The sequence below is a fragment of the Rutidosis leptorrhynchoides genome, chromosome 1 (assembly GCF_046630445.1).
Source record: "Rutidosis leptorrhynchoides isolate AG116_Rl617_1_P2 chromosome 1, CSIRO_AGI_Rlap_v1, whole genome shotgun sequence".
In the NCBI taxonomy this organism is placed as follows: domain Eukaryota; kingdom Viridiplantae; phylum Streptophyta; class Magnoliopsida; order Asterales; family Asteraceae; genus Rutidosis; species Rutidosis leptorrhynchoides.
Window position 1 is genome coordinate 649,804,036 of NC_092333.1, and position 9,148 is coordinate 649,813,183.

Sequence of the window (9,148 nt, forward strand, 5' to 3'; positions counted from 1 at the left end):
CAAAATACTAGATACTAAATATAACAAGAGTGAACGATGACCTCTAATTGGTCGGATTACTATTCACAACTTTTATTTTGTTTTTGTTTTTCTTTTTTCATTATTGACGTCCTTTTTTATTTTAAATTTTTTTTTTTTTGACGTAGCAACGAAATTGGTCCAAATTACTATTCGCAACTTCCCTTTTTTTTCTCTCAAACTTTTTTGTAAACCAAAGCTTTAGCTTCTTTCCCTTTTTACATTAACATATTTGTTTCAACTCCTTTTTGTGTTATTTTTTAAACTAAAGCTTCAATTCATTTTTTGTCTTTTGTTAAATTAGTGAGAAACAATAAATATCTCTCAACAATTTTAGTATACACTGATTGTTTACTAACAAATTTATTTTAAATTTGACCACTCTTTTTATTTCATGCCCAACAAAGTGGGCTTCCCATATTCCGCGTCTTGTTTTCGCTCTTCGATTTCGCGTTTCGATTCAATGTATCGATTTCGCGTTTCGCTTTCGCATTTAACTTTGGCGTTTCAGTTTCGCGTTTTCGTTTTACGTTTCGGATTTCGGGTTTCGATTTAGCGTTTTTGTTTCTGTTTTCTGTTTCGCTTTAGCGTTTCAGATCATGTTTACGTTATAGTTCCGCGTTTTGATTTCGTATTTCGGTTTCGCGTTACAAAATTGAAACGCGTTTTTGTTTTTCACAAATTTTTTACAACTTATCCTACTTTTTTGTTTTATAATTTTTTATGTTTCTTCCATTTAAGTTTGTGGCCCAACGAAGTGGGCCCTACCCCACATCTTGTTATTATTTTAAATTTTTTCAAAATAACGATAACATTAAAACAAAACTTTTTCAACAAAAGATGAAAGAGGCGAACAAAGATACAATTGGAGCAAAAGTACCACAAGGCTCGAAGCAGTGAATGGACCCTAATACTAAACACTGAGAACATGTTAATTAAACCCGAGCCTTGATCAAAACGGGTCTCAAAGACAAACCCTACAACATAAACACACACACAAAAACTGCCATCATTACAACCCAACAGGAAGCTACCAAAAGAATACAACAAAACCTAATAAACACGAGTAAAACCGAACAACCTAACCAACTACCGATTTATCTTTACTTTTTCGACACTTAATGATTGGCTTAACAAACACACCGTCCACCGTTAAACGATTGGATTTCTTACCCGGATGATTATCAATTGAATATTAACCAACCTTTGTCGACGAGCAACCAAATAACAATTCCAGGCACGGAAGGAGTAATCAATCCTTTCTTCTCGAGACCTTCGAAAAAGCCAACTTAACGATTCGTTTTTTCAAGATTTTCTTCCACTAAAATATTTTCAGCGGAATCATCACCATCAACTTCGTTAGATAAAACTAACGTATCTTCACTCAAATTAGACTTTGAAGCTCCACATGTATTCAACTTGGGGTTGTCACTGCTGAAACCATATTCAGTTCCTTCAGTCAAGAAATTGGAAACAACACAATCTTCAATACCAGAAGACGTATCAGGCCTTGTAACCAAAACCGGCACCTCAACTGTAACTTCTTCATTGAGCAAGGAACCAAATTGCAAACCATTCCCAATGCAAACCGAAGATGAAACATTAACAGAATGCATCCTTGCCTTAGGCGTGTCATTCACCACCGATGTTGAAGCGTTGTGATCACCGACCCCACTTTCAGCTGAACCAAACAGCGAAGTAGGTGAGTTAATGGCCACACTCGGCATCCCCTCTTTTTGAGAATCAACACGCAACACATCAACCGGGCAACTAGCCACCACGAACCGATTCGTTGACTCAATTAAACGTTGATCAAAAGCCTCGAAAAGTACGCGATTTAAACAACTCAAATCAGTAAATTCTGACACCCAAACATTACAAATTGATCTTTCCACTTTCGAGGTACACACGTCTACTCTAACCAAGTTATGTATGTGTTTCGTAAAAGAAAATTTATGTATGTCTTTCCACATTACAAATTGTTATTATTATGTATAAAAGAAAATTCATAATTATGCTATCTTTTGTGAAATGATTGAATATTGAATTTTAGACGGATTCATAACTTTGATTTTCAATCAAAATTTTGGATGATAATGATTTCAAATAACTTGTTGAACAATTAATTCGAATTTAACCATTGATTTGTAATAAACACATATATCTCTTTCCTATATTTATTTAAGAACAAAACAAACCAAATTATTTTCATTCTCTGTTATATTATATATTATGTAGTATATAATAATAACAAAACAAACTCATTCATTTATCTTTAAAATCAAAAGTCAGTTTAAAATCAATTTATTATGATTGTTTTAGTTAAATTTAATTTTAATACTTTACATACTAAAAGTGGTGGCCGACTACGTCGTTTCAGTTATATTAAATTATCGTTTTGAGTTTGCGTTCACATTACAAACGACTTGTTATAATTTAATTTTAATACTTTACATACTAAAAGTGGTGGCCGACTACGTCGTTTCAGTTATATTAAATTGTCGTTTTAAACGACTTGTTCATCTCGATTCGTTGTATTTCGTAATGTTTTGGATGAACTTGCTTCACAACAAATGTTAATCGAAGCACTACGAATCTGTTCCAACTTTCAAATTGAAGTAATTCGCGATTTTAGATTTTTTTTCATTGGATATTACCTCAATTTTGAAATTTTTAAACACGCAATCATTTTCTCGCGCAAAAATTAAATTGGAATTCTTTTCGGGCATCTTTTTTTGAGGGTTACCTATCATTTTCTTGCGCAAAAATTAAATTGGGATTTTTTCGGGCATCTTGTTTTTAGGGTTACCTATTTGCCCATTGCTAAACAGTAGCACCTTTTCAAGATTACAAACTTACTTTTATTTCGAATATTCACGAATTTAAGGTTTTCAAAGAGATAAATGTGTAAATATTTTTCAAATGTACAATCTTTAAATATTAATGCAATGTAAAACAGCAATTTTACAGACCAAATCAAAATTTATCAAAAGTGTGAACTTAATCAGAGGGGTGAGCCAAGTAGTAATGCAACGCAACACCTAAGCGACTTGTAAAGACCCCAATAGCTGCTATTGTGAAGTCTTTTCCCATAAAAAATAAAATTAATATCAAGTAAGCCAATAGCTCACATATCAGATATTAAACTGATAACACTTGATCTTAGCTAAAAGATCAAAAAAGGTATGACTCTAATAGCCTTTGAACTGTCATTTTATAGTGATCGTTTTGTTTGATATTTGGTTCACCTTACGATGTGGGTTGTGGGACTGCCGATCCTACCTTCCATGGATTTTTGATTTGTGTATCTGAATCGTTGGACAAAAGCATGAAGCTGGCCAGGCCCATGTAAGATGTTAACCAGTTACCATTAAAATCGACTTTCTTCATCATTGAACATCAGTACAATAATGAATCAATATTAGTACGTATAAAAAATAAAAATCAATTAACAACACGATTATGCATAAAGTAATTAGCATTTTGTAAACGACTAAAGGACAAAAGCATGGCGTCTTCACAGCCTAATAGCGGATAAAATGAGTACAGAATTACAGCTAAACGGTGACCCAAGTACACCACGAGTCATTAACATAGGGTTGGAAACGAAAAAAATTAATGAGTCGTTTCACTATATTTACATTATTACAAATAAATTTAGAAAAAATGCCTTTAAACTCAAACCTGCGACTGCAATAGATGGTCGTGTGAGTGGTTTAGTCCCTTGGGTGATGATTATGTCATTATTAAACTCTTTCCAAGCACAAAAAAAAAATTCAAAAAATTCCAAGCACATTGGATGATGTCATAATTACTTATTACACTGCTGTCAAGAAAAAGTACACACAAATAGGGTTAGCACAACTAACAAAAGATATATATATCATTAACCATTCAGAAAAGAACACTTCAAGTGACAGGTAAACAATCACTCTGGCTAAAAGAACAGGTCGGGTTAGGCAAAGGGTCAAGACAATCTCGACTAAATATGTGTAGAGTCAGGTCAGGATTGACCAGCTAATACATATTCGAAATATTAAGCGAAATTTGGATCTACAAAAGATATCGCAGAAAGGCCAAGTCATAGTTGAAATAATTTAGGAGCATCCAAGAATCAGGGACGACCCATTTTATCTTAGAGGTGGCAATTTTTGACTAATTTACATGTACATAAATATTGTTGATAGATGATTCTTATATCTTACTGTCCAATGGATCAGCTTAAAAGCTTAGCAAGTGACCCGTAATAATAATATATCAATAAGAAAGTTACTTAGAATTACTTATTAATATAGCGGGTCAACAACCCACCCATTTTGACTCTTGCAGAAAATTACCCCATCCTGACCCACACCTATTTCGACCCATTACGAACCTAGCTAGCCCAACCTGCCCATCTGCAATCTCTACACGTTATTCACGTACAAAAGGCATCTGATAGCTAAATGGTTACCTGCAAGAAATCCTTACTTTCGGTGTACGTTTGCTCTTCTCCGACCTATTTGTATTGACCGTTAGAATGTTAGATCATCAAGATCATGTGCTGCACAAGATTTCAAGACCCTCCAACTGAAATGACATAATTTTGTGAAAGACTTGTCTCACTTGGCACTCGAATGGACGCAACCAATTGCCATACGCACTGCTAACCATAGACACTTCATTAGCCCCATGTCTCACCTGTTCCTTATGTTCTTCGGTCAATGGAAACTGATGAGTCGAGTCAACCAAATTCATCACATGATGTACAGTTATTTCCATTTGATACGTCTCTTTCAATAACCCAACATTGTTCTTGCGATCACACTTCTTGGATTCGTTTATAATTCGAATCTAAATAACCGAGAATGGAGTACCCTACAAGTAATTGTTCGTTATAGTAAAATTAGGAACAAAACCTCTATCTTGACAATCGATCGCAGCAACTAGGTCCCACGTGACAAAAAATTGAACAAAACTCATGGTGAAAATAACATTTGCAAGGCCACTAGTGGCGGTTATTTCAGTTGCTCTAGGTAAATTCAATCCATTTGCCATTGATTGAAGTTGTTTACTTATTGACCATGAATTACTAGATACCCTCCGAGATATAGATCTATTAAAATCTTTTCTTTTACTTGAGTGCCCAAAAGACTTGAGTCTACGCGTAAAAAGAACCATTGAGCATCTTTACTATTGTCGAGCATTACATTACTTAAATCGAAGCTTTTCACGCCCTCCTAAACTTCCCTTTAGTGATTAGTTTTTTATGTTTTGAATTTAAAGCATCTGAAACTATCTGTAAGTACTTTTGTGAACGCCTAAACTTCTTAATCTCGCCACAAACGGATTTACAAATATCAAATGCCTTGATGCTTTTATCATAAAACTCATTAACAAGACTATCTAAAGGCGGTTTTGAAAAAGCTAACGTATGTTTTAATAGAAAATCTTCAAAGCAGCCTTTCCTCGGGTTCGTAGAGTCGAGTTTCCCGTTTACCCACAACGGAGGAGCAGCCCCAATTCCATTCCGATCAAAAACTTGGAGGTGACCACACACTCTCATTCTGTTTGGAAAGAGGACAGCTTTATTTACTATATTTGAGTCTTTGGAGTCCATTTTAGTACCATACAAAAGGAAAGGGAGGACGTGATGCTACTACGGGAGAAAAGCCCAAAAAAGCTGTTTTCCTGGATAACATCTTGATGACAAGCGAGAAAAGCGTCTAATAATTTGGACAACCAATTAAAGGAGAGAAATTCATTATCAGACGAGTCTGAAAGTTTTTTGAACTGGCTAAAGACCTGATATTGAAACGACTCGATTTCCTTATCAAGATCGACAATAGTTATAGAATAGAAATTTAAGCTAAGATGTTAACACAAAATGAGTTTGTTGTTCATGACTGCTTAGGTTGCAATTCAAAGAACTCCATAAAATTCAATGAAATTGAAATCTCAATTTCAATTCAGTTCAAAATTAATTAACTCGCATTTATTAAAATTCTCATTCAATCATAAATATTAAGTGGACCAAACACACCTGCGAGCTTGTGATTATAGTACCGAACCATTAAAAGTCACACCTTTGAATAGGCCATTGGATCATCAAGATCAAGTCCTGCACCAAGTGGTTCACAGTTAATATTTATTGGTGGACATATTAGTAGCAATAACTCATAAACCCTTAACTAGTAGCAACAACCTTGGTTCCATTTCCAACGTTTATAAATGGTTGTTAAATAAATTGCAACTTCAAAGTGCTGAGATTCACAACCAGGCACAATAAAGATTCGTCACTGTATTATTAGTCCACAAGTGTCTACAAAAAACTAACTTTGCTTTCACGGCTTTGACCGGGAACCAAACTAGCCAATACACCAACAACCAAGAAACGAGAGTGGGTGGTCACTAGGAAAGATTAGAAAGTTTTGAACTGATAATTGGAAGGGTGCGCCAAGCCTAGGCTATAGTGCAACGCCAAGGCAACACATGAAGAGCCCCACTAGCAAGCTAGTGTAATGGGTCTTCCCCCATAAAAAATTAGATTAATATCGAGTGAGCCGATGGCCCACATATCAGATATTAAACTGATAAGAACAGATACTACACTTGATCTTAGCCAAAAGGCCGAGAAAGGTATGAGTCTCCCAACCTTTGGGCTGTCATTTTATAGTGGTTATTTTCTCTGATATTGTGTTCGCCCAAGCGATGTGGGATTGAGGGATGCAAAGCCTTCTCTCCCTAAATCATATTCTTCTTTATTTTGTTGTCTGCCCTTTCATTCATGGAACTAATAAAACAAAAAAACAACCAAGTAGATTTTAATCATACATTTTAAACATTGTAATCATACGATTATGTTATATGTTATATGTTATTATGATGCTATGTGAATATGTTAATGTTAACTACTTCACCTGATAAACGGATATAAACATCTTATTTCGTTCACATATTTAGTACTCGTTACTTATCATTATATTATATTAACAAGCTAAAAGATATAAAAACCAATTGTTTTTACATCTTATCCACTTGAATGAACCCAAACTTGTTAGCATAACACATAATCAAAATAATCGACTTAGTTTAGATATAAATTTAACATGTTACTATAAAATATGTGTACTTGGATCATTGTATGTCATTTTTTTGGTTTAATCTTTAGATTTTAGCCAATGGTAATCATATTTTGGATGTTCGATGATGTTGAACGAGTACTTTGATGTTTTGTCTAAGTAGTAATTTACTTTTATTCACCCGCTTTTGCTTATTTGGTTTAAATGAATTCGGACGAATCATTTTTTGTTAATAAACCAACATGAACTCAAGGCGGGTTAGTAGTTATAACCGATCCTGAAGCTGCCCAGGCTCAAGTAAGAAGTTAACCGGTTCCCCTTAAAACTGACTTTTCTCATCATTTAACATCAGCACAGTAATAATTCAATACTAGTACTAGTGTGTATAAAAAAAGATAATAACCAATTAACCATAAGTATGAATATAAAGTTATGTCAAAGTAATTAGCATTTTTCACACTAATGGAAGACTAAAGAATTGCATATTCATAGCCGAATAGCGGACAAAAAAGGTACAAAATTACAGCTAAATGGTGACCCAAGTACAACGAGACTCCTTAACATAAGGTTGGGAACAGCAAAAATTGTTCGAGACTTTTCTTTATATTTACAAGACACGGAAATTTAGAAAAATTGCCTCCAAACTCGAACCTGCAACTTGCCAGACCAGTTAAAACATGTTCGAAAACTTAAAATGATATTTGAATTTACAAGATAAATTCACTGAAAGGTTAATTGTTAAGTCATAGAAGAAATACTTTAGGAGCATCCAAGAATCAGAGGCGACCCACTTTAGAGGTAGCATTTTTGACTAAATGGTTAATACATTATCTTTTCTTAGTTTAACTTAAAAACTTAGTTAAAACTGGAATGGAACAAAAAGTAACACGAAATACGTTGAAAAGAAAGTCACTTAATATAATAAAGCAGGTCAATGCCACCCAACCCATTTTGACTCTTATAGAAAATTACCCATCCTGACCCAAATCTGTTTCAACCCATTTCAAACCTAGCTAGCCCCACATGCCCGTTTGCAATCTCTATATGTTATTTGCATACAAAATGTTGGAAGCTTCGACGAGCCCAACACACCACTATAGAGGATCTAGACTATACTAGACTCACTACACCAACACTTTGACGTTGGTTAGACTTTAATTTTATAAATCCTTAGTGCACAATGTACTTAGGCGACAGTGTCGACCATATATCTTTAGGCGGTATAACCGACCATATATTACTTAGGCGGCAGAGCCGACCATATAATGAGAACAACTCAAGTGCACTAAGAACTTAAACACAAACTAAGGCTTAACCGGGAAACTTAACAAAGAACACTTTTATTAGTACAAAGAAACAATTACAATATTATGAACTCAACTCACACTCTTCTTTACTTCTTCACAACTTCTTCTAACTCTTCTTCACTTCTCTACTTCACTTCACTCTCACAACTTTCACAACTTACTTCACACTCTTCAAATGAAATCCTCACCCTTATTTATACTACTCCATGGAAGTTTCTAGAAACTAGATATTTCCATGGATATATATAAATATCTAGATATTTTTATACATATAAATATCTAGATATTTCTTACACACATAAATATCTAGATTTTTCTTTACATTTTAATTTCTAGATTTTTCTCTCATATTCTAATATCTAGATATTTTCTTATACATATTAATATCTAGATATTTTACCCATATACATTTACTAATTTCATATTATTCTAAATTTGCATTGTATTTTAACACTCCCCCTCAATGCAAATTTTCTTCCAACGATGTCTTGCAGACCATTCCAAGTGCTTCTCTGAATTTTTCAAACTTTGATTTACTTAGGCTCTTGGTGAATATATCTGCAACCTGTTCATCTGTCTTTGTTGGCACCATCTTGATTTTTCCTTCAAGGACCTTCTCACAAACATAGTGATAGTGCACTTCTATATGTTTTGTTCTTGCATGAAAGACTGGATTTTCTGCTAGTCGTATAGCTGATAGGTTATCGCAAAGAAGATTTACTTGATAATCTGTTGATTGATGAAGATCTTCCATTAGTTGTT

General features: G+C 34.1%; 1 non-coding gene and 1 pseudogene across 1 annotated transcript; both read right to left on the minus strand.

Annotated features, from left to right (window-relative positions):
- Window positions 1-3,025: 3,025 nt before the first annotated feature.
- On the minus strand, window positions 3,026-3,205 carry LOC139887484 (U2 spliceosomal RNA; annotated as a pseudogene).
- A 3,238-nt stretch (window positions 3,206-6,443) lies between these two features.
- Window positions 6,444-6,640, minus strand: LOC139887479 (U2 spliceosomal RNA). Its single transcript, XR_011773306.1, has one exon. It is a non-coding gene; the product is annotated as a U2 spliceosomal RNA (small nuclear RNA).
- Between the last annotated feature and the right edge of the window lie 2,508 nt (window positions 6,641-9,148).